Raw genomic sequence first — 27673 nt, 5'->3', positions numbered from 1 at the left:
CCCACCCTGGCCAGCATTTAGAAGCAGACTTCACCGAGGTAAAGCCAGCTAAGTATGGCCTAAAGTACCTGCTAATGTTTGTAGATACCTTTACAGGATGGGTAAAAGCCTACCCCACCAAAAAGAAGACTGCAGCAATAGTTGCTAAGAAAATCCTGGAAGAAATCTTCCCAAGATTTGGACTGCCTCAGGTAATTGGGTCAGATAATGGACCAGCGTTTCATGGCCCAGGTAAGTCAGGGACTGACAAAAATACTGGGGATTGATTAAAAATTACATTATATCTATAGACCCCAGAGCTCAGGACAGGAAAACAATTAAGGAGACCTTAACCAAATTGACCATGGAGACTGGCTCTAGAGATTGGATGATGCTCCTACCGTATGCCCTCTTTAGAGCTAGAAATACCCCTTCCTTCATGGGTCTTACCCACTTTGAACTGCTCCTTGGGTGTGCACCCCCAGTTAAGAACCTAACCCTCCAGCAAAGAGAAATCATGCCTTCCCCTCTGTCTGACAGGCTGCAAGCCTTAGCATCTGTCCAGCATACACTGTGGAAGCAACTGTCCGCTGCATACTAACCCGGCGGGGACAGTGCTGCCCATCAGTTCCACATGGGGGACTTCATATACGTCTGCAGGAACCAGCATCAGACTTTGGAACCCCGGTGGAAGGGACCATACCAAGTCCTGCTGACCACTCCAACGGCGGTCAAGGTGGACGGGATCACCGCTTGGATCCATGCCTCCCACCTCAAGCCAGCCAAAGTGCCAGAAGACTCCTGGACTGCAGAACGGACTGACAATCCTCTTAAGCTTCGGATTCGTCGCCAGTGCGACCGCAAGTAGCCCACATCAACCAGTGTCTCAGACTTGGCAGGTTGTATCAGGCCAAAAAAAAATTGTATAAAAAATTACCTCTAATCAGCACCCACTATGGGGCTGATGGCCTGACTTGCACCTAGACCTCTGCCAGCTAGCAGCAGGGTCAGATGACTGGGATATCCCTACAACTGACCCTAGGAACCCTAGATCGCCAGCCGTCTGTCAGGATAAAAAGAAAACTTATAAATATAATAAAAAAATACAGATATAATAAAAAAATCAATAACAAAACTTAAAAAAAAAACTTACAAGGCTCTCAAAGCTGGTTTAAGGGATGGTATAATCAATCCCCATGGCTAACTACATTATTGTCAGCCATCACAGGACCACTTATTATATTAATTCTTATCCTCATGATTGGACCATGTATCCTCAATCAAATTTCAGCTCTTGTACGATCCCAGGTAAATGGGGTTAAGATGATGGTCCTGAGGCAACAGTACCAGCCGGTATCTGGCAGTGGCCTTTAGGATTAAAGGCCGGCACAAGAGAAAGGGAGGAATGAAAGGCCATTGTAAGGGAAACAAGCCCCCCCCCACTAGCTCTGCTAATTGCAGATTCAGTGGGAAATACTGCACTCTGTCCCCATGCCTCATATCAGAAAAGTTAGCCCACCATGCTGTGCTAACAGGATGCTTGCCATTTAACCGCTGGGGTTGTGTTTGCAAGATCAATTGCTTAAGAAGAATGTTTGCCAAATAACCCCTTGCTAGATAAGCTTGGAATTCGTTTACCTACCCAGACTCTGAGAAAAGACCGTGGAGACATCTGGCGTCTAGATGTCTACACTCTGGGTGACCCAACTCCCCTGCCCTGGTAGAACTGCCCCATAAAAGGCCTGTGAGCCTTAAACTCAGGGTCAGTAGCTATTCCTCGCGTTGGTGACCCACAAGCTCGTGCTAAAAATAAAGCTTCATTTGTGACCTGATGTCAGAGTGAAGCTCTCTGTTTTGTACGCCGACCCTAACAATTTTATATTTTGTCTTACTTCAGATAAGGCTTAAATGTCTACAAATTGAGTGGAAACTTCTTGTAAGGGCTCATTGAGATTGCAGAATACTTGTGAAAGTATAGATAAATCCAACATCAGAATCCAAAAATATTATAATCTTAATTTTATTTAATTTAATTTTTAATTTAGGCCATTTATCATTGATAACTGTTCGCCAGAATAACTTTTCTGCTGTACATTGAACACCTCTACATATAGGTGCCATTTTGTATTTAATATATGGAAGCAATAATAATTGAGCAATTTTATCATCAGTTTTTATTTTTATGGTCTTTTTTACATATGCCATCTATAAAAGCATTCAATATAGTCTCTATAATATTTTAAAAGTTAACGTTAGGCAATAAAATCTTAAAAAGAGGATCTTTTTATAAACTCTAAGTAACATACTCATGCAAATCATCAATAATCAACAATGTGGATGAAATAATTTACCTGTAATTATTTACTGGGAAAAAAATTGTGTAACCTCTTTATTAGGAGCAGATTATTTGTTATGAGTTTGTATCTTAGTAATCACATTATTTAATAAGCTAACAACTCGACCTGTTCCAGGAATTATATCTTTATAGAATGTAACCAAGAATTTCAAGAAGGCAACTTTAAGAGCATATCCATATTTTCAGTAGTGCTCGACAGACAAGAGCATACCTAATATATATATCAAAATGAATCCTGTTCCTTTAGTTTATTTAAAATGAAAATCAAACATTCATCCAAATGTTTATTAGACAATCAAAGGTAGAGAACATCCTCTATACATTGAATGATTAATTGTAGTTAGAGATTTCCTGCCTGGCCCACAGTCAGGACAAATCTCTCTCACCCGCCAGGCCCACTAACGCTCAGAACCAACCAAGTAAACACACAGAAACTTATATTGCTTACAAACTGTATGGCCGTGGCAGGCTTCTTGTTATCTACTTCTTCTATCTTCAATTAACCCATTTCTGTTAGTCTATACTTTGCCACATGGCTTGAGTCTTACCAGTATCTTTACATGTTGCTTCTCATGGCAGGCGGCTGGCAGTGTCTCTCTCCTCAGCCTTCCTATTCCCATCTTTCTCCTCTTCCTTGTCCCGCCTATCCTATCCTTCCTGCCTGACTACTGGCCAATCGGCACTTATTTATTTTTACCAATCGGAGCAACACATTTGACATACAGAACATCCCACAACAATTAATACCTGGAAATTTAAACAGCATTGACTTAGCATTCCATGTCCTGATGGCAGCCATTCTTCACCAGAAGTTGGGCCCATTTAGACTTCTTATTTCTCCCCTGTATGTCTGTGTGATCAAGGATACAGCCAAGCATGGTGACTCATGTCTTTAATCTCAGAAAGTGAGCCTTTAATCCGAGGAATGATGGCAGAAAGCAGAAAGGTATATAAGTCATGAAAAACAGAAACTAAAAGATTTTAGCTGATGAAGCTTTCAGGCTTTGGAACAGCAGTTCAGCTGAGATTTGTTCTAGATGAGGACTCAGAGGTTTCCACTCTGAGGAAACAGAATCAGCTGAGGAATTGGCAAGGTGAGGTAGCTGTGATTTGTTCTGTTTCTCTGATCTTCCAGCGTTCACCCCAATACTGGCTCCAGGTTTGTTCTTATTAATGAGACTCTTTAAGATTCATGCTACAATAAATCAGACTTATAGTCATATTAGTTACATTTTCTAGGTATACAATGTTATATTTCACATAGATAAGACACTTCAGAGACCTACAGATATGGCAATCATAATGTTTTAATAATTTAGACTTTTCATGACACATCTGCTCCTGGCAGCACCAATATCCTCCAAAAAGATGATGGGCATTGAAGAAACTCCACATGAGATTTGTTTTCTTTATGGCAAAAGCTAGCCATGTGGGCAAAGAAATTTCCCTTGCCTCAGTTACTAACAGTAATTGTCCAGACTAGAGAACAGGACACAAGAATGTTGACTACCAAACCTTGCCAAGACAAGGTAGGATAGTCCTTAAAAATTCTCTGCTTTACACAAAAGTCTATCAGATATGCGAAGTCTGTAGGCCAAAATTAGATGCCTCAATGTTGCAGAGGAAACTTGGGTGGCTGTCTAGGCAGCCAGCTGCTTCTGTCATTTCTTACCTTGTTTGTAAGTCACTTGCTTGCACTTCCTGCATACTCAGCTATTATTATTTCCTTTTAAGGTCTTTGATGGAGTTGGAGACAAGATAGTTATAGTTATAGTTCATTAACTGAGATAAAGATTAAACTAGACAAAAACATAGACTCACCAAGCTAGAATAGATAATTAAATGTTTTCTTTGATTTTGTCTTCATTGGGGAATTATGGCCATTGATATTGAGAGTTACGAGGAATAATGATTATTATTTCCTGCTATTTTGTTGTTGTTATTAGTGGTGGTGGTGGTATGTATATGAGGGTATGCTTGTTTGTGTTTGTGTTTGTTTCCCATCTTTTGGTTTTACTGATGTGATATTGTTTATTTACTATGTTTTCATGTGTGTAGTTAGCTTCCTTGGGTTGGATTATTCTAGTACCTTCTGTAGGACTGGATTTGCATATAGATATTATTTAAATTTGACTTAATCATGGAATATCTTATTTTCCCCATTTATGATGATTGAAAATTTTCTGGATATAGTAATCTGGACTGGCATCTGTGGTGACATGTGTCCAAGCCCTCATGGCCTTTAGAATCTCCATTGAGAAGTGAGGGGTAATTCTCACAGGTCTGCCTTTATATGTTACTTAGTCTTTTTCCTTTGCATCTTTTAATAGTCTTTCTTTTTCTGTGTGTTTAGTGATTTGGTTACTATGTGACAAGAAGACTTTCTTTTCTGGCCCAATCTATTTGATGGTTTTTTTGTTTGTTTCTTTTTTTGTTTTCTTTTTGTTGTTGTTGTTGGTTTTTTTGATACAGGGTTTCTCTGTGTAGCTTTCCGTGTTTCCTGGAACTCACTTGGTAGCCCAGGCTGGCCTCAAACTCACAGAGCTCTGTCTGCATGGCTCTCCCTCCCGTGTGCTGGGATTAAAGGCGTGTACCACCACCACCCGGCTATTTGATGTTTTGCTTGCTCCTTTTGTACCTCCTTTAAATTAGGAAAAATTTATTATATAATTTTATTGAAAATAGTTTCTGGACATAGGAGCTGGGTTTTTTTCTCTTTCCTCTATTCCTGTCATTCATAGGTTGGGTCTCTGCATAATGGTCCAGATTTCCTGGTTGTTTTGCATCAGGAAATTTTTATATTTAACATTTTCCTGAACTGATGTATCATTTCTTCTGTTACATCTCCTGTGCCTGATATTCTCCATTCCATCTCTCTATTCTATTGGTGAGCCTTGCCACTGTACTTCCTGCTTGTAGTCCTCAATTTTTCATTTCTGGAATTCCCTGTTTCTGATTTCTTTATTGTTTCTATTTCCATTTTCAGGTCTTAAACAGTTTGATTTGTGCCCTTCAACTATTTGTTTTATCTTGGCTTTATTTAAATTGCTTATTGGTTTACTCCAATTGTTTGTGTTTTCCTGGCTTTCTTGGAGGAATTTATTGATTTCCTCCAATTGTTTGTTTGTGCTTTCATGAATTTATTTAAGGGATTTATTTGTTTTCTTTTTAAGGACCTCTATCATCTCCATGTAGTTTGTTTTAAGGTCTTTTTCTTACATTTCAGCTATGTTAGAATACTCAGGGCCTGCTTTGATAGCATAGCTGAGCTCTGGGGGTGACATATTGCCCTGACTGTTATACTGTTCCTATGTTCAGCATCTGGGTTTGGGGTGGTGCTACTTCTAGGTGCTAGTTTCTGAAATTGTCTTGGTTGGATGGGAGTTTTGTTTCCTGGTTTCTTTTTGTTCCCTGGAGTTTCAGAGTATGTGTTGACTGAGTGTTGCCTTTTTTCCCTGGCCTTCTTGCTGGTGTGTTTAAGGGCAAAGGCTTGGTGGTGTTGAAAACTGGGGGAAGAAGAATGTGGGAGAGATATCTTACTGAAATGTGATTTTATTTGTATATTAATAAAGCAGCCTTGGGATCAGAGCAAGCTATAACAGAAGCTGGGTGGTGGTAGTGCACAGCTATAATCCCAGCACTTGGGAGGCAGAGCTAGGCAGGATCTCTGTGTTTTCAAAGATACAGCCAGCATGGCAACACACACCTTTAATCTCAATACCAAACATGGAAGACCTGGAGATCTGTACAGACAGGCAGTGATGAGGAGGTCTTGTGGTTGGGTTTACAACCAATGAGAAAGCAGAACAGAAAGTCTATAAAAAAGAAAAAAAACACAGAAGTAGGTCTCTTGCAGAGAGAAAAGACAGTAACAGAAGTGAAGGGTAAGGATTTCAGCTCTCAGCTATTGCTCTGACATCATGACTATAAACTCTGTATTTTGCTCTGTGTTTCTTATTTAACAAGACAGTTACATCTACAGTGGTAGACTTGCAGACATCCTAACTGGTCTTATGGAAGGTGTGGCAAGTCATTGTGCAGGGAGTGTCTACCCCAGTTGGGAGAAAGGACTCAGATAAGAGGTGAGTAGGGATGGGTAGTTGGTCTTTGGAATCTACAGGAGACATGGAAAGGGAGAGGAGAAACTGCAGCTGGAGTTCTCTTTCAGCCCTAGGGGCAACCTTGAGTATTGGGTCTTGGGTAACACAGAGTGGGCAAGGTCTGTGGGTAGCCTACCTGGTCCCATACCCAACATCTTAATACTGATTTATCAGGAACCCAGAGATCATTTATTTGATTATTTCTTTATTTAAAATATTTTTGTGGTTACTCTGTGAAAGACTTTTAGTTTTTTGTATAAAAAGTATTATGTGGCTGCGCATGTCACTCAATTAGTATTCCTCTTGGGAGAAGTAAGTTACCAGAACGCATGTTGGAAGGCTTCTAACCACCTGCTTTTCCTGATACAGGGGATCTGGCATGCTTTTTGGTGTGTCACCTATACACACATGAAAAACATTCTGTCTCACACATACAAATATACACATAAAAATGGGGCTAGACTTGTTTCCAAAAGCCCTTATGGCTTATAAAGTAATTAGAGGAAAACAGGTTGCTTTAGGTATATAATACAAATCATACAATATTTATTTTAAAAACTATGATCTATCATTTGGTTTGAAAATTTTGCATTTCCTCTGATGCAGACATACATTCTTCACTCATAGGAAAAAAATATTTCTAAATGATCTAATGAACATCCTATTCTTTATTAATAGAGAACAATATAGTATTAGTAGCCCAAACTATTTTCTACAGTGTAGAAATTTCTACAATGTAAGTACTTCAAGTGAACCTATCCAATTTTGGTGGGACAGTCGTATAGTGATATTTTATGTGTATTGAAATGTGATTTTATTTGTATGTCAATAAAGTTGCCTTGAGGTCAGAGCAAGCCAGAGTAGAAGCCGAGCAGTAGTGGGGCATGCCTTTAATCCCAGCACTTGGGAGGCAGAGCTAGGCGGATCTCTGTGTGTTCAAGGACACAGCCAGCATGGCAGACACAGGCCTTTAATCTCAATACCAACCATAGACGACCTGGAGGTCTGTACAAACAGGCAGTGACAAGGAGGTCATGTGGCTGGGTTTACAACCAATGAGAAAACAGAACAGAAAGTCTTTAAATAGACAGGACGCACAGAAGTAGGTCTCTTGCGGAGAGGAGGAATCGCAGAAGCAGTGAAGGGTAAGGTTTTCCGCTTTTGCTCTGACCTCCTGGTTTTTAACTCTGCAATCGGTTCTGTGTTTCTTATTTAACAAGCTGGTTACATCTACACAGTCGTCCTCACCCAACCCATTTTTTATTATTGGCAAAGGAGAGAAGTGGAGTGCACAGGGTGAGTGGTGGTCAGTGATTTCTATGATAATTGATTTTCATTAGAATCTTATGGTTCTTTTTTAAGAGGCAATGCTATGCTTGTAGAAACTGCCTGTCTTCTTTTATCAGTGGTACCACCTATATTGATTGATATTTTTTATTACTTATAATCTAATTATATTGTTTCTCTGGAAAATAATGAAACTTCACCTATTTTTATTATCTGGTAAATTGCTATATTGTGTTAGGAGTTCCTTGAGTTTATTGGTTTGGAGATTTTCTGTGGAGAAATAATTTTATTTTTCTCTTCTTGATCTTAGAAACATGTATTTCTTCATTTCTTGGCATATCCTTGTTTCGAGTTGTTCTTATCATCAATGTTTATATTTTTGCAATTTATGTTACTGATGTAGTTGATACATTGGTTTTTTGGTTTTTAAAATCTTCTCATATATTATTGTCTCTGTGTCCCAGTTTATTCCAGATGTCAGCATTTCAGAACCCACAGTCACCTTTGGAAACATTAGTTGAGGATGTGCCCCCATAAGATTGGCTGATTGATAAGTCTATGAGAGGTTTTGATGATTGATGATTGATAGGTGACAGATCTTCCACTGACTATGCAATGTCCCTAAGAAAGTTGTCCTGCATGAGATAAAAAAGCATCCTGGGCATGAGACAATGACCATGTGAGAGAGAAAGCCTGGAAACAAAGATTACTCATGGTTTTGCTTTCATTTGCTAGATTGAATCTCTGTCCTAACCTCCCACAATTATGGATTGTGATCTCTCAGAATCAGTCAAAAAAACCACATTCATTACCTGAGGTGTTTTTGTTTAGATAATTTAATCAGAGCAAGAAAAAAAAGCGAGTAATAACAAAATGATGTACACCAAAAAAAAAGTGATTTTGTTGCTGCAAATGACCAGAGACTCTTGCAGGAACGTTGAAGATACCAAGATTTAGATGGCAAAGGACATAGCTGCACACAGTGCTTACTTGTTTATTCTTGTAGGACTTGGGATAAAGTACTGTTGAGGGTACTCCAAACAGTGGAGGTAGAGGTCAGAGGATTTCATTCAGAATTAAAATAGAACTCTTTTGTATTTCTTTGGCTCATAAACTTTCTTATTATGCCCATGCCCCAAGAAATTGAGTAAGGCAAAATTACAAAAATAATGGGGCTGATTTCTGAGATGGAATATTGACTCTCTGGGATGGCTATTACTTATGATTCATTCAAGACTACATTGGAAAAAAATCAATAAGCGGATCACAAATAAATGGAAAGTCTATGGATTGTAGAGAAAAACAGCATTATGTATTTTCAGATGAAAGTCGAATGCTGAACAGAGGCAGGAATTTTCGGGGAGATTATCACCATTAAAAAGAAGGCCCTTACTCTACATTGGAAGCCTAGCAAGGTGCCCTAAGTGTAAGAATCCATCCTTCTATGCCCTCAGTTAAAGGAGGGATTAGGCAAAGTGATTCTGAGTCCCAGGAAGCAACTTCATACAAACTCTGCTGGAATTCTGGTCCAAGCATGACAGGGGTCATTCAAATCTTAGAAGCCATATTTGGGAGAATCCTTGATGTTGAACTATTTCTGGAAACCAGAATGATGCAAAATTTAAAATCATTCATTCCTATTCTGTGTTTTCAGTTCAGCACTCTAGTAGGCATCTGTGTTTGGTAAGACCTATAGTGAGGAGACTGTGAGAGTTTATTGCATGATGCTATGAGGATGAAGCCTGGGTTGTATTGTAAGAACATAAGGTGCTGAGATACTTAAGCTATGACACATTTTCCATGGATAGCTGCATATATGTAGTACAAGTAACTAAAGAAAAAGATGTATGGAAAATTGTGGGGAGAGAGCCATCTAAGCACTTTGAAAATGAAGCCCCAAGTGTCTGACACATAACTACTAGATTTGATGGTTGCCCTGCTGGGTTTCAGTCTTCCCTTTGTCCAAACTTTCTTCACTATGTCTCAATTTTTCTCCTTTTGAATGGGAATGGGTTTTCTGTGTTGTTTGTATGTTGGGAAGATTTAACTTGTTTTCTGGTTTTAAAAGATGACACAGTCAAGAATTTGTCTTGAGTATCAAAAGATGCTTTGGGCATTTAGTCAGTGTAGGAAGCTGTTGCAGGCTATGAGGATCATTGAGGTGAATAAGTACATTTTCTACTTGAATGATCATGAGCCTATAGCAACCTGGGACAGAATGAAGTTAACTGAATGGAAAGTTCCAAGATAAGATGGGGTATTTGAACATGTGTCTCTCCTTTGCATCTTATTTGGGGTGCTTGTGGAACCTTTAGTACGAGGAATCTCTCTAGAATTTCTCATTGGTCTGTGTGATATGTGTCTCTATAGCCTTAACCCATTTCCTTTTCTATGTTTCTACTATGTTGTAGCCGATACAAATCAGCCAGCTTCCTTCTTTTGCTGACTTGACTTCACCACCATTATAGATGGTATCACTACAACACATAAGGTACAATTGAAGGAATTGGTTTCCAATGCTAAGCCATTTTGCTAGCCTGATTTTGTAAAATTTGTCTTTTTATTTTTGCTTCTTGTAAGTCAAGCTTTGGCTGAGTAATCCTCCTGTCCTAAAAGTAGCTCTGTTACCCAGGCAGCCTTTGAACTCAGTGATTCACCTGACTCCTTATTCCACATACTGAGATTAAAGGTTTAACAACATTCCAGGTTTTTCCATATCTATTATTGGATGATGGGCCTTGAGTATATGTTTTTGTACATGTCAAGCATATGCTGTTTTACTGAGCTTTACCCCCAGCTTGAATTTTGAAATTAGTATATCATTCTCTTTCCCACGATGCAGTATTCATGACATTAATACTGCCTGTGCCTTCTGACTCATTAGATTACAGGTGTGTGACATTATTCCTGCTTGTTGCATTTTTTTTTATTTTTTTTATGAAAATGATTATTTTGCCTGTATACTTGGATATGCACAACACATATGCTTGGTCCTCACAGTAGTCAAAAGATGGTCTTAGAATCCATGAACTTGGTATATGAACAGTTGTGAGATTGCCTCATGTAACTACTGTCAATTGAGCCCATCTGTATACAAGACCAGCAAGAGCTCTTAACTTCTCTGCCATCTCTCCTGCCCTGTGTTGATTATTTATGATCAACATTGATATTGCTAGTGTTGTCATCTGTCCATGTGCAACTGTTTAAATGAACAGTTCTCTTTTGTAAGATATTACAGTAGAATTGAGACTGGAGCAATTCAGGTTTCTGGAAGATGAATACAGAACTGAACTTAATGCTTGAGTTCATCCTATCTTTTTTGTTTGTTTGATTGATGTGTACAGTGCAGGCAGTTCCTCAATATTTACTTCTTACTGTACTGAACTGAATGCATAGACTAGGCTAGCTTTCAACTCTGAAGCATATATTCCTGTCTCTGACTTCTGAGTGCTGGGATTAAATGCATGAGCCAGTAGTCCCAGCTTACTCATCTTTTTTGTAGTTAGTAATTGTTCATACAATTTCTCTGATGTGTCCTCAGTACTATTGATATGTTTGTGTTGTGTTTTTTGTTGTGTGTGTTTGTTTTTGTGTGTGTCTGGGTGTGTATTATTGTTTTGTGCCTTTTGTAGTGTGTATATATGTTTGTGTATATTAATGTTAATTCATTTTAGTAAAAGTGTAAATCAGCTGGGCTGCGATTGAGCAAATCTGATGATGGCACCTGCCAGCATGACTAAAAGCTTGAATTTGATCCTTGTGACTGAAATTGCAAGAGGAGACGACTGACTCTAATAAATTATACTTTGAGTTACACACTTCTGCTATTGCATACATGTTTCTTTCCTTCCTGGGTGCATCAAATAAATTGAGACCAGTGTGTTCTTGAACTCACAGAGACGAGCCTGCCTCTACTTCATGAGTGCAGGGATTAAATTTGCAGGCTAATGAGGCCTAGGGTCCAAGGAGTTAGCCATACGCTTAAGCTGGCTACTTATTTCTACTAATGATACTTTGGCTTATGCTCTGATCATCTGCATATCCAACATATTCATTCTGGGGTCTGGATAGATGACTCAGCACTGCATAACACTTTTTGCTCTGGCAGGAGACCTGTATGTGATTCACAGCACCCACATCATGGCTGGCAACCATCTGCAACAGCAAATCCAGGGGATCAAATGCCCTTTTGGATGTCTGTGGTCAGCCCACACACAAAGTATATAGAAGGGATCCATGTGAAACATTTAAACACATAGAATAAGTCAATTAAAACTTACAAGTATGTTGGGTACATTCATGTGGATATTAGTTACTCCATGAGTCTTGATTACTGAGTCTCTCAATTTTTATGAGTTCTTTTCTCTATGATGCAAGTTGTTCACTTTCTGATTTTTGTCTCCGTAGTCTAATTTACTACCACATGCCCCTTCAAACAGATGTTCTCAACCTGTGAGTCATTACCCAGTTGGGAACAATAGGACTCTCTTTCACAGAGGTCATTTAGATCTTCCTAAAGGACATATATTGACATTATAATTCATAATATTAGCAAAATTACAGTGATGAAGTAGCAAGGATAGTAATAGTATAGTGATGATATCCACAACATGAGGAAGTGCATCAGATGTACACAGCATTAGAAAGGTTGAGAACTACTGCCTTATAATGTGATTAGCTTGTGTGTTCCCAGAAGTGAGGGTGTGAAAGAGGTGAAGGACATTTTCCTGGCTTAGTTACTTTCTCTGATACTATTTGCAATACTCCAGACTTAGGGACACAGATGCATCATTCCTCTCACAAGCAAATATGTTACTTTTCAAATAAGTGGGAATTACCAGTAAGTATTTTTTTCTTTGCAGCTATCAGTTATTACCTTTCCCAGAGAAGATAGGTTTATTTCAGTCTTCATCTTTTTCAAGGTACAGATGTTACTACTGTATGAAAATTGTTTCTCACTTTTCTGTAATGGAAAGTTAGAGGATTAACTTTCTTTGTTTCATTCTGAAGTTAATTCTTTTGTTTTGGGTCCACAAAATTAAGACAGCTTTATTCCTTAGGGTTCCAGGATATTAAATCATAAAGGGTAGGAACTGTTACTTAAACCAGAAATATTTCCAAATATGCTCTCATCTATTTACAAATTACTACTTTCTCATCAAGTACTAACATGTATTTATGCTAGCCCAGAGCAAGAGAAAATCATGACCTGAGAAACCTGACCTTGACCTTTGTCTGAGACTACACTGAATTCCCAATGTTTTAAAGTTTCTGATCTTATATGAGATGATTATTAATTTTAATTGGCCCCCTCTCTTCAGTGTTTCTCTATCCTGGTGGGGAGGCAAAGTTGTATATTATTTTTCATGTCTAAATAAACACTGAATTAATTACTAATGTGTGTCTTCCATATCATAGTACCCATGAAACTGCTTTTCTCCATTGATTCAGATTTAGAAGTCATTAATATGCAACTTATGATTCACACAAACCCTCACTCGAGTGATCCAGGATATAAGTAAACCAGTTTCCTAACCTCCAAATACTCACTGTGATGAATTTAATTTAATATGAATAGATAAATATCTAATTAAAACCCACCAGTATTTTAAATGTTTGAATGTGGCATGAACAATGTAAAAGTATATTATTTTAAAACACAGAACAAAATTTCCAGAAGTTAGAGTGTTACTATATGGTAACTGAATCTTTGCTTCTAGAACTGCTGGCTAATTGGGCAAAAGATACCTACTATGTAACTAGAGGAAGAGTTTTCCACATACTCCTAGGGAATCAAAGAGAAAACATGCTGTAATCTCTTCATAATGAACAAGTTTGATGAACAGATTATAAGTGGCTAAATTTTCACAGGTTCCTGCTACTGTAAATACAGAAGCAAAGACAGGAACAGAGGAGATGCTTTCACATGTGATCACGAAATGGAAGTGTCCATAGCAAAATAAAAGCTAAAAGTGGCCTGCACCTATGCCTAAGGTAAAGGGACCTGGGAAATTCCCAGATCACTGAAATAACTGGACCCATTAAAATGTATCCAGGTATATTACCACAGTTGTGTTTTAAAATCACTCGAAGGTGTATTTATATCTCCAAACCATCCTTGTCAAACATGAAACATCTATTATGGGAGGACTGCTCTCAATCTTCCCCTCACTGTGTTTCCAGTCCATTTTTTTATTGGGCCACCACTACCTGCAAGGACTTATTACTCACAATTAATAGAAATGATGATTCATGCTAACAGATTGTTTTTCTCTGGCCAAATTTCCATACAAAACTGTGATAGGTAGACAATTGCAGCATTTTAACAAAAAGCATAAGAAAACGAATTTCATAAAGGATCACTTTACCTTAGTAATACAGGTAGTGTCTCTCTCCTCTGGTATACATGCAGGACCATTAGGTTTTTCAGATAGCCTTTAGAATAAAAACAAGCAATATTGTGTGTGTTTGGTCCTTTGAGCAACTCTGTTGAAAGTTTTATATCCTGTATATTCAATGACATTTGTGCATTTATGTAATTCAAGGTTAACCCTGTTTCATAGTTTGTTTGTTTGTTTGTTTTTTTTTTTTTTTTTTTGGTTGCTTTTGTGAATTTCAACTTAATGTATAAAACATTCAGTTAAGACTGACTTCTATTTAAAATGAAAGTTAAAACAGTAGATGGCTTGGGAGAGGGCTCAGTCAATAAGAGTGTTTGCTGCCCACACACAACAGCCTGAGTGTGAATCCCCAGCAAACCCATAAAAGGCTGGACATGGACACATGCACTTGTAACCCCAGCACTGTGGGTGGAATTGAAAGGGCATCATTTGGGCTTGGTTGCTGCTAGAGCTGCTCCAGGTTCAGTCAGAGACCTTATGTCAAGTAGATAAGATAGAGAATGACACAAAACACAGATATCCTACTTTACTCTTCATGTCTGCACACAGACACATACAGAACAAGCAACACAAACATATCTAGACCACTAGAGGGAGGATGGTGATTTTTGCACACTTTGTTCTGATGGTTTCAGTAACTGATGGCTTTGTGGCTATGTGCTCAAAGCACTTAATGCTCCTATTTCCTACTTCTTCCTCTACACCTAAAGAACCATGGCCCCTTCCCTGTCAAGAAACTTTTTAGGCATTTCCTTGAGTCTCATGCTCTCTCCCAAGAAGTTGGTTTGGTAGAACACGAAATATACTCTATCTCCAAGCATCAAGCTGCCCAAAATCACAGAAGTCACTGCATTTTAGGTGCTTTGAAGCTGCTTTTTTCACCAACACCACCACACAGGCATGCACACAGGGACAAGGAAGAAGGGTTCTTCTACATCCTTTGCTTTCATACCTGCAGTAAGTATATTTTATAGTTGTACATGTATATGACCAGTTCAAGTATTACTCCTAGTTCATCCGTCCTCTCCTGAACCTATAGCACACAGTCCCTTCTCCGCTCTCACAAGAGATGGACTTGGTAGAACAGGGAAGCAACCTTGCCTTTACTTTCACCATCCAACATACTTTTGACAGTCTATAGGTGGCATTGTAATTGTTTTTGTTGTTACCTGTTTGCTAGTAGACACCAAACCGTCACCAAAAATGTTGCCTTGTAATGTTAAGTCACATCCTGTTCCAAAACTCAGGGGAGGGGAGCACAGTCTCACCATCTCCTTTCTTTCCTGGCTATGGGTAAGCTCTAGATGCCTGAAGTTTATTAGTTGGTCAACTCTGATGCAATACCTGTGCTTTTCTTGCTTCTCTGTTGGGCTTCATTGTTGTGTGAACCTTCTCTATAGAACCATGTTCAAAGATTACTGCTGATGGAATCCTCAGCAAGGACAAAAAACTTGAGTCACAGTTATTTATACTCATTGTGGATAATGGTTCCTAACCATGATAAATGTTTCAAGAGTGTAGTGTGGGTGCATAGATTCACATCTGACCAACACAGCATCAAGACATTTTAGACAGGACAGGAAAAAAAAAAGAATAGCATTTGATAATACACGTAATTGTCATGATTGCTCAAAAGCCATTTAAATCACAATGAGTGATCAAAGAGCCTACATGATTTTCAAAAACTATGTTGAACATAATATTCTAAAAGAAAATAAATAAGAAAAAATGAAAACACTGAAATGATTACAAAATGCACTGTTAAAAATAATTAAATTTGAAACTTTTCAAAGGAAAAACATTAATATGGTTCCCTTAACTAGTAGAAAATCACCAATCAAATCAGATTATGAATGAAGAACTATTGTTTTTAAATGGATAACTCATAACTGATGCACACAGTTCTTTTTGTTTGTTTGTTTTGGTGGGAACAGTCCCTTTTCCAGCTCACACTCACTATGTGCCTCTGAGTTGAAGCCAACCTTCCTCCTATCATTTTAGTATTCCTTACTTACACAATTGTCATTCTCAAGAACATCACTAAGATTGTAAAAAAGAAGAAGCAGTACCTATTTGACTCAGCCTCCAAATGTGCATTTGCACCGTTTTGCATTAAAAACTGTGCCATCTGGTGGTTTCCTTCAAATAAAGCCAGTTTATATGGTGTCAGCCGGCACTGTAAAGGAAACAAAATACACTGTATAAATCTACATGCTTCTCAACTGAAAATTAATCACAGATTCTGTAAACAATGAATGACAAAGGATAGATTTCTCTGCATCCCTTGCTGCCGGTACACACACACACACACTCACACACACTCACTCACAGCTGGCCCCTTCCTTTTGACATACCACTGCACTGTCCATCATTTCCTGTGAGCACCCCTCCTCTCCAGAACTCTCCACAAACATTCACTGGTTCCAAGTTTCTTAGCTCCATGGAGATGTGTCTCCATTGCCCCAACCCTATCACATGGCGTCTAGGGTTTGTGGTGACTTTGTTCACTGAGTGAGCTCAAGTGGCCCCTCTGGAGTAGTTTCTCAATCTGTTTTTCCAAACTATTTCTTCCCTAAACTGAGAATTATTATCTCCCAACCTGAATAGCATTTCCTAAGTACATAGAAAATTTGAACAAGTTCAATTAAAAAAAAAAGTCTTCTTGGTTAAGTTTTCTTCAATGATCAAATTTGCCTGTGTGCCTGTGTGCCTGTGATCTTTCTCATTTTCCACTCCAGCCTTATCCCTGAGAGACAAACCACATCAGTAACTTCTTAATTTCAACAGACTTCTGTTAGTTCTACAGACATTTATCTTTAAACTTAATGTATTTTTATTGTTTGTATGTATCTGAACTGTTTGGGAACTCACATCTTTTATTTGTTTAATTTTAAAATAAAGCCCAATTCTGAAACAAAATAGGCTGTGCTGTGTTCCTTTAAGCTATGTATAAAAATGTAAACCTCATATTTGGAGAAAAATGTTTTACTCTGACCAGATTCATTGAGATTGCTTTAGCTTTGGAATGTGTTGGTGTATGAGTGTCATTGCTACAAGTACAGTGGGGATGATGTTGAATGGTTTTACCTTGGTTTTTGCTTCCATATCTGCATTGTAGTCAAGCAGTTTTCTGGCAATTGTTGTGTTGTCCCTGAAAACAGCATGGTGTAGGGCTGTATTCCCACCTAAATCCCTCAGGTGGGGATTAGCACCCCGAATCAGTAATCGAGTTACATATTCTTCATTGTCCTTCTGTATGGCCTGTTGGTATTGTATAAATAAAGAGATCTTCAATTCAAGAAAGTCAAGATTAATATTTCAAAACTGCATTGAACAGTTACCCTTTGATCAGAGAAATTGCTTAGGTTATGCATATTTTCCCTCTCTTTTAAAGAAAGGGTCTTCTTAAGTATACCAGTCTTGCCTAAAATCATAATCTCCCCACCAAACTTTCCAAGTGATAGAATTTCAGGAGTGTGCCACTACACCTAGATATTAAAGTGTCTCCTCAGTACTAGTTGGTTGTTGTTATAGTGAGAGAGGTTGCTTGTCCATTTGTTTTGCTAACTTGACACAGGCTGAAGACTCCTAGAAGGAGGAATCGTCACTTGAATTTTCTCTATAAGATTGGACTGTGGGAAAGTCTGTGGAACATTTTCTTGATTGAGGCTGATGTGGGAGGGCCCCACTTCCTAGAGGTGGTTGCACAAGGTGACAGGTAATCCAGAGTAGTATAAGAAAGCTGCAAGCTTTGGAAAAATCCATGGAAAAGCAGCATTGCCCCCACGATCTCTGCTGCAGTTCCTGCCTCTAGTTCCTGATTGTTGTTCTTTTCACAGGGTTTCCCTGGATGTCCTGGAATGCTGGGGCAGAAAGTAAATATCTAGAAGTAGGGATAACTGACCTCAGGTCTGCCAAACAGCAAATGGAGACTCTTTCTGGTCCTTTAGGCAGAAACAGAATTACATTATCATTAGTAGTAATTATCACTAGTTTATAAATATTTTACAGATTCAGAGAAAATACTCTATTATTTATCCTATTTGGTGAGTCCAAAATGTTGTACCTAATTCACTTTCTATAGTAAATTGTATTGCCAACCAAAAACTATGTTTTGATGCCTTTCAAACTTATATACTTTACACATCTTTAGTGAGTTTCTTTTCTGAATTTGTTATCAAGGAAAACTATAACTAATCTTCAACTCCCTCAGAGACCTGAGAAGGAAATAATATTACCTAAGTAAGCAGGAAGCACAAACAAGTAACTTCCAAAAAATGTGAGAAATGACAGAAACAGCTGTCTACCTGGACAGTCACCCAAGATTTCTCTGCAATGTTGGGGCATCCGTCTCTGGCCTATAGGTCTAGCATATCTGATAGACTCATCTATGAAGCAGGATTTTTTTCTTTTTTCTTTTCTTTTCATAGTTTATAGTTTCTTTTCTCTGTATAGTTTTGGTGCCTTTCCTGGATCTTGCTCTGTAGAACAGGCTGGCTTCAAACTCACAGAGATCCAACTGGCTCTGCCTCCTGAGTGCTGGGATTAAAGGTTTGTGTCACCACCACCTGGCAAAGTGAGATTTTCTAAAGGGCCTTCCTACCTTTTCTTGGCAGGGTTCAGTAGTACTTTCTTTTGTGTCCTGCTTGTCCATCTTGTACAGCATACTGTCAGCACTCAAGGCAATGGCATTTTCTTGCCCAGTGACTAACTTGCCACAAAGAAAGTAAACTCCATAAGGAATTTCTTCAATGCCCATCATCTTTTCTGATAGATTGGTGCTGCCAGGAGTAGACATGTCTTATTGTCATAAAAAAGAATCCATGTTATTAAAATATCTTAAATGCCATATTCTGTAAATCTCTGAAGGGTTTTAAGATGACCTGTTTATCTAAAATGTATTTCTATTTAACCTTGAAAATATACCTAATATGACTACAAGTTTGATTGTAATGGGTGACTAAATACTTACTTGCATTTCTTTTTATCCTAATTAGTTGGTAATAATAACTTTCACGGACTAGCAATTTGCATTCCATTGTTAAATAAACTGTATAGGTGCAATACCTTGAACAAGATTAGAAATATATGTACAGTATTTTCAACAAAAATCAATCTCAAATTTGTATCAATATATACAATTTAATACAATATACAAAAATTCAATCCAATGTAAAATATTTAAAACTAGTAGTTGTTTTCTAAAAGTAGATTCAATAATTTACCTTTTATCTAATCATATCTCTATCCTCTTTTTTCTTTTCTTCTTTTTTTTTAAAGCAAGAACCCTGAATCTAATTTCCTTTTTTAAAAATTAATTAATTAATTATTTTTTCTATTATCAGCTTGATACAGTATAAATTCTTATTTTAATAGTGAAATGTTTCACTGAAGCCTGCTCAGTAATTGAGTAAAAGCAAAACCTATTATAAGCTACAGTCATCCTAGGGTTCCCCCTTGTATATATATATACATATCCTCCATTGTTCTGTGGGTTGTAGTCTGATTGTTCTTTGCTTTATATCTAGAATCCACTTTTGAGTGAGTACATACCATGTTTGTCCTTCTGGGTTTGGGTTACCTCACTCAGGATGAATTTTTCTAGTTCCATCCATTTGCCTGAAAATTTCATGTTGTCATTGTTTTTATCTGCTGAGTAGTAGTCCATTGTGTATATGTGCCACATTTTCTTAATCCATTCTTCAGTTGACAGGCATCTAGGTAGTTTCCAGGTTCTGGCCATTACAAATAGTGCTGCTATGAACATAGCTGAGCATGTATCTTTGTGGTATGATTGAGCATTCCTTGGGTATATGCCCAAGAGTGGTATGGTTGGGTCTTGAGGTAGTTCGATTCCCAATTTTCTGAGAAACTGCCATACTGACTTCCAAAGTGGTTATACAAGTTTGCATTCCCACCAACAGTGGAGGAGTGTTCCCTTTGCTCTGCATCTTCTCCAACATTGACTGTCATTAGTGTTTTTGATCATAGCCATTCTGACAGGTGTAAGGTGGTATCTCAGAGTCATTTTGATTTGCATTTCTCTGATGATTAAGGATGTTGAGCATGTCTTTAAATGTCTTCCTTTGTTTAGATTTTTTCCTCACCGTTAACAATTAACAACTTGTAACCAGCCATTCTAAACAACGACAATTATCCATAACCCATTGAATGACTAAGAACCACCTACCCCATCTCTTGGGAATGTGTGTGTCATGTTCTTAAAGTTGCTTTTTGCTGTCTGGGGTCAAAGGCATCTTTAGGAGATCTTGAAAAATTTTTGGGTTACTTGTAAAGTCCTGGGAAAGATAGCTCTCTCATTTGTTGTCCAGTCTCTGCATAATGGGAAAGTGCAGGGCTTGTCTCAGGTCCTTGCTCCAGTAGTCTATGAGGTTGGATCATCTCAGCTAGCTATCTCATAATTGTCCTGAGCAGTTTGTAGTCCAAAGCTGATCTTGGGGTGGTGTTTGTCAGCTTAATGATGTTATCATCCTCCTGATGGAATTGTCTTTGTGGGGCACCATCATCTTTTGGGAGACTTCAAAGTCACTGTTAGGCATGGTCATGATTCACTGCAGAAAACTGATACAGATGCAAACCTGAAATAATGTACAGGAAGCTAGATGAAGCCTTTTTCTAGGATTAGTTAGTACTCTAAATGACCATCAATATCATGACAAAAGTTTAAAATATGTGTATATTAATCTTACACATTTTAATATAAAATTCACACCTTAAGAAAAGTTTTAAAGAGTCAAAATAAAGCCAAAGCATCCTGAGATTAATAGAGCAATAGAATAGTCTCTTAATTTTGTTTTTTCTTCTGTCCCATATCAGGTGGCTCTTTGATATAATACAGGGATTTTGAATTTTCCTTTTAACAAGCATGCTTGGGTTTAGAGAAGGAGAGAGCCACGGCTCAACTCCAAAACCAGCTTTAAGGTTTAATTGAAATGGGACTATATAAACACCATTTGTGTTATGTGTCTGTAGAGGACGGCAGAAACATTTAGGAAGACTTATGAAATTGTATCTCGTTAGATATGTGATATAACACTAGGCCAATTTACTCTTTTTCTTGGGACATTTTTTTTTCTGATGAGTTCTTTTCTTCAGATGTCTCATTTGTCCAGTGTTCTTCTGATTCCTTAGCCTTCATTCTCCTGAAAGATAAAAACAAAACCCTTCCCCAAGCCTAACTTTGGGGAGGTTCCAAGTCTAATCTTTATTAATTATGATTTATAATTTCTCCTGATGTTTTTTATTCTCTCTTCTATAGCTGTTCTATCAACCAGAGCCATGTGGTTTTTTACAATAGGCATTAGATTCTTTAATTGATCTGGGAAGGAGTTTCCTCTACAATGACAGGAAAGGACTGAATGGAATTTGACATGGGGGACTTCTCAAGGCCCCTCTGGGAGTTTCCTGAGAGCAAAGGCAAAGGAGTTCCTTGTCTGTCCCTTGTTGATCTACATTCATTAGTCCAATGTCTGCCTTTGCCACACCTTCTGCATAATCCCGAGAGGAGGGGCTTTCTGTTGCCATTGTTCCTTGAAGAAACATTGTTTCTTGAAATGCCATTTACAATCCCTTTTTAGATGACTTGTTTACCTCAATTGAAACATCTGACACTACTATTTTTCTTCATACCTCTGAAATCACCTCTCCTATTCAAGTATCATAATGGTCATAAGATTCAATATTTATTATGTTTCAGATCCATTCCTCCAAGGGTGCTGATCCTGCCTTTAATGGGCTAATTACCCTTTTGCATTGTGCATTAGCATTTTCTTTCCTTCCTTCATTCCTCCCTCCCTTCCTTCCTCCCTCCCTTCCTTCCTTCCTTCCTTCCTTCCTTCTTTCTTTCTTTCTCTTTCTCTCTCTCTCTCTTTCTTTCTTGATAGGGTTTCTCTATGTAGCTTTGCGCCTTACTGGAACTCACTCTGTAGACCATGCTGGCCTTGAACTCACAGAGATCTGCCTGGCTCTGCCTCCCAGAGTTCTGGGATTAAATGCATGCACCACCACCAACCAGCAAGCAGTTTTGTAGTAGAGGGAATGCTTAAGCTGCAGAACAAGGCATGCAGAACTTCATCCCGGGACCAGCCACACCATGAAGGATGGACACAGCTGCAGGAGTTCATCCCAGGACTTCAAGAGCCAGCTTCCCCGTTTCCCCCAAGAACCAATCGACATCCACTATTCAGCCTGAAGCAGTATTTAAGAGAAACGGCACCCCATACCCATCCATCCTCATTTTTCTCTTTTTTCTAAGAACAAATGAGTTGGGAATGACAGAAAATAACAACATGTCCACACGGTTGGGCTTGCCTGGCAGACTGCCTAATTATTTTTGTTTCAAAAGAGCCATTTCCAGGTCAGAACATCTCGTGTGGCTAGGACTCCGTGGCTTTACATGGTTGCATAAAGCACGCAAGCGTGGCCATGTAATCTAAGCACATGTATGGAGTAGCCACATGTGGTCCTATACGCATGTGCAGCCCACTCTTTAAAAAGCCAGCGCCATTTTGCATAGGTCTCTCCTTTACTTCTCTTCTCTCCTCTCCTCACGTGAGTGCTTCACACAGGCCTGTTACCTCTATCCTCTATCCTGTATTAATAAACAGATCTTCTGTGGATTTGTTGTGTTCGGGACGTGCTCCTCGTGGGGTAAGAGCACTGCCTATAAAACAGTGGGAAAGACTATTTCCACTCTGTCCATATATACCCCATGGAGAGAGTTCACTCTTTTGCTTCTCCTATCTTCTGGAGCTCAAAGGCCAGAAGTCAGGTGAGGAGCAACTCCTGTCTCCTAACTGAGCCACAATGGTCAAGAACCCTCATATCCCTCAGACCCTGGAGCAAATGAGGGGATTCATTTGATTTAGTTTCACTGCTGGCTACACACTCAATACAGTCTTCAAGAATAGCAAACAGTGTTGGAAGACACAGCATTATTTTAAATAAGTGACAATTTTATTTAACTAGTGAGATATTCAGTATCTCACTTGGGACTGGCTCCATTTTAAAAGGTTTTAGGTGTTAAGGAAAAACCATTCAGGCCTGGAGAGATGGCTCAACTGTTAAGAGCACCGACGACCTGCGTTCCCAGCACCCACATGGTAACTCACAACCATCTGTAATGAGATCTGGCTCACTCTCCTGGCCTGCAGGTATACATGCAGGAAGAACATTGCACACATAAACAAATAAATAAATCCTTAAAAAATCATTCAGTAAATAACCATGGAGTGATACGTTGATATAACAAAAATTGTGAAGGTGGCATTAGACTGACAGATTTGGGGACACTCTTACTTAGGTTTAGGATTTAGAGTAAGGCTGGGCATTAGATGGGGGAAGATGTCATAGCCTAAAGAAAGATGCATACATGACCATGTAGAACAACTCCCAACCTGACATGGAAACACTGGGTCCATACATTGTAAGGCATTAAGCATATAAAAGCCCCTGACATGATAGTGCTGAGTCCTCAGTGCTGTAAGGTGCTGAGCATGCCGAGCAGTTCTTGAGCTAACATGAAAATACTGGGTCCTCAGGATGTAAAGCATTGACTGTGTAGGACAGCCCCCAAGCTGTCTTGGTTACTTTGCTATTGCTGTAATAAGATACCATGGCCAAGACAAGTTATGAAAGAAAGTGTTTCAGAAGCTTAAGTCTATGATACAGGAGGAAAAACATGGCATGAAATAGCAGAGAACTTCCATCTAGATCCACAAATGGAAGAGCAAGAGAGATAGAGAGAGACAGAGACAGAGACTCACTGGACATGGCACAAGTCTTTTGAAACTCAAAGCCCAACCTCAGTGACACAGCTCTGCCAACAAGGCCCCATCTCCTAATCCTTCCCAAACAGTCCCACCTACTGGTAAGCAAGCAATCAAATACAGGAGTCTATGTGGGTCGTTCTCATTCAAACTGCCACCTAAGCTAGCCTGGTAATGCAGGAACTTCATGTTGTAAGGTATTGATGTTGGGAAGTGTTATGTTTATCTAGGTCACAAATGAAATTCTTCAAATATGCAAACAAGTGTTTTCTTAGTATTTTTGATTCTTTTTAAACATTCACTTTAAAGTGCTACTTCCTAAAGTGTAACATTTTGATTGGGTAGTACCCAGCCATCAGGGCATGATGAAGTACTTTCAGTCATTATGCAAGTCACTAGGACTTACCCTTAACTTAACCTGTCAAAAACTAAATTCCTGCTCTCCTAGATGGGCTGCTACATTTTTTAAATAGACTAATTATAGAAACAAACTAAAGCAAACTTCAAAAGAGAAGTGAGCCCCTTCAGATATTTGGTCTAGGTTTTCGTTCCCTGCAACAATGACCATCGAAGACTCATAAATCACTGGAAAATTAAATATGACATTTTCCCTGGCTTTCTCTGCACTGTTTCCTACACTTGGCAACAGGAGATTTCATGGCAGGCTGTTGAAAACAGAGCTGAAATGATTACCAAAATTAGGTCTTAGGATAGACATTAGATCAAGAAATTATGGACTGCCTCTTGTTCATAAAGGGAGGGTCCTCATTTCCTTCTGACAATCTCTTTTTCAAAATTCATATTTTTTAATGGTGATGTTTTCTCCTAGCCAAGCAAGGCATGCCCTGGGCCTCTTTAAACAATGCAGAGGAATTGTGAATCATCTCCATGGTCCACTGACCCATCATACTCTCACCACTGAGCATTCTGAAGGAAAACATGGTCAAAAAACTACATGGACCCGAGAAAAATTCCTTCTTAAAGGTTGATTTTTAATTGTATGCATGTGTGTGTGTCTATGTGTAGGTATGTGTACATAAGGGTCAGGGTCTCTGCAGGTCAGAGGCCTTGGATACCCTTGGAGTTGAAAGTTTTGTGACAATTCACTGCCTGGAGTTGCAGACAATGTGAGTTACTTGATATAGGTACTAGGAACTGAAATTGGGTCCTCTGAAAAACCAGTAAGCATGCTCTTTTTAAATTAAGAGATTTCTATTCATTTTACATACCAATCACAGATTTCATTGTCCTCCCTCCTCTGGCACCCTAGCCTTCCTCCCCCAACCCACCCCTTATTCCTACCTAAACCAAGGCAAGGTCTCTCATGGGGAGTCAGAAGATCCTGTTTTCTTTGCCTAGAAGCCTCTTAATCCTCACCCAAATGGATCTCAGCTGAACTGGTGCTAAAAGCCTAAAAGCTTAAAGGGCTCTAGTTCCTAGTTTTTACGCCTTATATATTTTTCTGCTTCCTGCCATTACTTCCTTGTATTAAAGGTATGTGCCACCATGCTTGGCTAAGTTTCCAGTGTGGCCTTGAAATCACAGACTCCTGATGGAACTCTGCCTCCATAATGCTAGGATGAAAGGTGTATGTGCCACCACTTTCTGATCTCTATGTCTATCTAGTGGCTGTTCTGTTCTCTGCCCCCAGATAAGTTTATTAGGGTACACAATATATTGGGGGATATAATATCACCACACTGCTCATCAATGAGGAAGTCAGAACAGGAACTCAACTCAAACAGGGCAGGAGCTGATCCCTAGGACACAGAGTGGTGGTTCACAACCTATGCATCATGAACCCTCTGGGGTGCTGCTGAGTTCCCCTTTTATAGGGTCAGATGTCAGATATCATGCATATTGGATATTTGCATTTCAATTCATATCAGTATCAAAATTAAAGTTATGAGTAGTGACAGAAGTAATTTTCTGGTTGGGGTCACCACAACTTGACCAACTGTATTACTGGGTCCCAGTATTAGAAAAGTTGAGAACCATTTCCATGGAGGATTGCTGCTGACTGGTTTGGTATCCATGTCTTGCTCAACCTGCTTTCTTATAGAAACCAGTACCTCCATCCCTGGATGGTACCACTCACAAGGAGTTTGTTGACTCTCTTGTGACTGGTGATCTCTGGTATGCTGTCTGGATCTCAAAAAAAAAAATCTCAAGTGAGTTACCCAAGACAGAATTAGAAAGATGGTATACGTACTCACTTATAAGTGGATATTAGATGTAAAGTAAATGATAACCATGCTATAATCTACAGACCCAAACATGCTAAATAACAAGGCAGGTTCAAGGATGCAGGGGTACATGAATCTCCCTGGGAAGGAGAATTAGAATAGAAATGATGGATAGAGGAGGTGGTGGTAGGGGCAGGTAGAGGAAAATTAGGTGGATAAAGAGGGAAGGAGAGAGTACTGAGAGAGACAACTAGAATTTGGAGGAGGCATATCATGGACATGCAAAAACCTAGTACAATGGAAATCCTCATAAATCTTTGAAGGTGACCCTAGCTAAGACTCCTAGCAATGGGGATATGGACTTTGAACTGGCTATCTCCTGGAACCGAACAAGATGTCCAGTGAAGGTAATGGGACAGCAATCTAGCCACATAACCTTCAACCTACAATTGGTCCTACCTCTAATATGTGCTGTGGTAAAGGTTTGGCTGAAATTGTGAGAGTGTCCAAATAATTACTTGTCCAGCTTGAGTCCCATGCCAGGGGAGGGAAACCTTCCCTCATAGTACCTGGAGAGCCAGGACCCAAAAATCAAAAGACAAGGAAGGATAGAACTAAATATGTCTCACAAAAAAAAATCAATGAAATGATTCTTAATTATATTCTGCTATACTCATAGATTGGTGCTTAGCCAAATTTTCATCAGAGAGGCTTCAACCAGCCATTGATGGAAAAATATGCAGAGGCCCTCAGCCGAATATTAGGCAGGGCTTAGAGAATACTGTAAAAGGGGAAAGGAAGGATTGTAAGAGCAAGAGAGGTTAAGAAGAAACCCTACAGAATCAAGTAACCTGGGCTCACAGAGGCTCACAGAAATTGATCTGACAATGAGGGAGCCATCATGGAACTGACCAAGGCCCTCTGCATATATGTGACATTTGTGTAGCTTTGTCTTCTTGTCAGACTTCTAGCACAGATCATGTGCTGTCTTTGACTCTTCTGCTGGCTTTTGGGAACATAGAACTCATACTCTGTAACCCCATCCAGCCTTCAACTTGATATGCCATGTTTGGTTGATATCGTTCACTGAACAGCAATTGAGGAGTAGATGGGGGTGGATGGAGGGGAGCTAGGTATGGGACTGGGAGTAGAGGGTAGAGCAGAAACAGCAGTCAGGTTGTAAAAATAAATTAATTAAAATGAAAAATGAAAAAGAGTTGCCATGGTTGTGGTGTCTCTTCACCTCAAACCTCATTAAACACTGGGTTACAAGCATGAGCCAAACACAGTACATTAAAAAAGAGTTCTGTGTTACATGAATAAGCACCATGTTTGTTAGGCTACTCATGCCAGACTCACACAATTCATTCACCATGTGTAGTGATAAACTGATCTCAGTCTCACATAGTTCATGCACCATGAGTACTGCAATTAAGGAGTATTGTCCCACAGCATATGGACCATAACCATTGGGTTACTTCCCCAGGACCACCACTGCTGTGGATATCACTCTGTGTAAATAAAATGCTGATTGGCCAGTAGCCAGGAAGGAAGTATAGGTGGGACAAGCAGAGAA

The sequence above is a fragment of the Onychomys torridus genome, unplaced genomic scaffold (genome assembly GCF_903995425.1).
Source record: "Onychomys torridus unplaced genomic scaffold, mOncTor1.1, whole genome shotgun sequence".
NCBI classification, from domain to species: Eukaryota; Metazoa; Chordata; class Mammalia; order Rodentia; family Cricetidae; genus Onychomys; species Onychomys torridus.
Note: the sequence above shows the minus strand (reverse complement) of the source record.